This window comes from Chrysochloris asiatica, unplaced genomic scaffold, assembly GCF_000296735.1.
Source record: "Chrysochloris asiatica unplaced genomic scaffold, ChrAsi1.0 scaffold00139, whole genome shotgun sequence".
Taxonomy (NCBI): Eukaryota; Metazoa; Chordata; class Mammalia; order Afrosoricida; family Chrysochloridae; genus Chrysochloris; species Chrysochloris asiatica.
Window position 1 is genome coordinate 5959245 of NW_006408657.1, and position 2287 is coordinate 5961531.

Genomic DNA, 2287 nt, shown 5'->3' on the forward strand with positions numbered 1-2287 from the left:
TAAATGTGATTTTTAATTGGCATATCTATTGCTTACATAAAATGCTTGAAGGTCCTTAAAAGCAATTCTCTTAGGTTTTATGTTGTTGTAGTTAAGTGCTGTTGAATTGGTTTGGACTCATAGCGACCCAGTATAAGGTTTCTGAGGAGCTGCTGGTGAGTTTGAACCACTGACTTAGTGGTTCACAAAGACCTTGTGGTCTTGCGCTTATCCTACAGCACCACACCAGGGATTTTAAGTATTCCCCTGTAAATACTTTAGAATACCAACTTTCTATGCAGTTAGAGTACAATGAGGGAACAACTATGTGCTTCACCTGCCCAGCGACTTTTTAGGGAACTGCTCTCCCTTACACTGAATTTTTCTGGAACAAGTGAGACAAATAAACTACCCTCTACTCCTCAGCTTCACATTTCTGTACAACTGGATAAAGCCCCTCATGACTCTGGCCTCAGAGTTTGATTCAAGAAAGCACATGATCAAAGCCCAGGTAAGGCCGCGTCACAGCATTCATGTTCACAGCCTTCTGCTAGAGGCTGACATTGCTGCTCACTACTAGCCTTACCTCGTTCACTTTTAGGCACATTATAGCATTTGGTGATCTGAAGAATAATTGCAGTGTAATACTCTGCTTCCTTTTGTATTTCCACTGTACCATGCTTTCTTTTGTTCATGTTTCTTTATGCAGTAGAGTGTCTTACACTGGGCCTCAATATGCCCCTCTTGGCATATCATATCTGGAAGTTTATGAGTAGGCTAGTGATGAGAGGATCAAGACTATGAACACAGATAGTTCTAACATATTGTCAAAAAGAAGGATGGTGCAAATTAGCTTTTTATCTCTTAGCATCTTTTTACAATCTATATGCATGATCCATGTTTTGGTGAGCTCTTAGAAAAACACACAGAAGAGCTGCTCCAGTTGAGTGTATGGGAAAGCCATCAAACAAATGCATTCTCTTCAGCAAGATCCTGTTGCTGAGAGTAGCCTATGGAATCTGATGAATTACTTTCAAAAATGACATTATTTTTTAAGTATTTCCACATTTTTTTGCTTCTGGAAAGGCTTTTCATATGTTATGCTCAGATAAACAATTCAAAAGGAATTATGCATAAATTAACATAAAATGGTTATCTCTGGTATTGGCAGGTTTCAACCTCACTCCTTAAAACATAGTCATTATTCTCTGAACGATTGTATTAATTACTGAATGTCCTTAGTATATTGGAAGCTTTCATTTATAGGAACTTGTAGGACTCATTTTGGTTTTATTAAAATGCCAAATAGTTATTAATTAGCATTTCAGGAGCTTTTGATAAACTGAAATGTATATCTGACCAGTGGGAAACATTATGCATTTCCTTATCTATCATTAGAAAATTATATATGGATACTGCTACAAAATAAGAAACATGTCAAAATGGATGTCAGAAGAGACACTGAAGATTGCTCTCCAGCATAGAGATGCTAAAGCAAATGGAAGAAATGAGGAGGTACAAGAGCTGAAAAGAAAATTTCGAAGGTCATCTCAAGAAGACAAAGACAAATATTATAAGGAAATGCGCAAAGACCTGGAGTTAGAAAACCAAAAGCGAAGAACTCGCTCAGCATTTCTCAAGCTGAGAGAACTGCAGAAAAAAACTAATGCTTCAATTTTCGTTATTGAAGGATTCTCTGGGCAAATTATAGAATGATGCAGAAAGCATCAAAAGAAGATAGAAGGAATATACAGAAGCACTACACCAAAAGGAAGTGGTCAATATTCAGCTATTTAAGGGGTAGCATATGATCAAGAGCCAATGATCCTGAAGGAAGAAGTCCAAAGTGCATTGAAGGAATTTGTTGTTGTTGTTAGGTGCCATAGAGTCGGTACTGACCCATAGCGACCTTATGCACAGCAGAACGAAACACTGTCCGATCCTGGGCCAACCTCACTACTGGTGCCACACTTGAGTCCATCGATGCTGCCACTTGGTCAATTCATCTCATTGGGGGGGTCTTCCTTTTTTTCTCTGACCCTCCACCTTACCAAACATGATATCCTTATCCAGCGACTGGTCCCTCCTGACAATATGTCCAAAGTTTGAGAGATGAAGTTTGGCCACCTTTTTTGGCAAAGGACAAAGCACCAAGAATTGATGGAATACAAATTGAAATCTTTCAAGAAAGTGAAGAGCCACAGGAAGCACTCACTCATTTCTGCCAAGAAATTTGGAAGACAGTTATCTGGCCAACTGATTGGAAGAGATCCATATGTGTGCCCATTCCAAAGAGAGGTGACCCAAC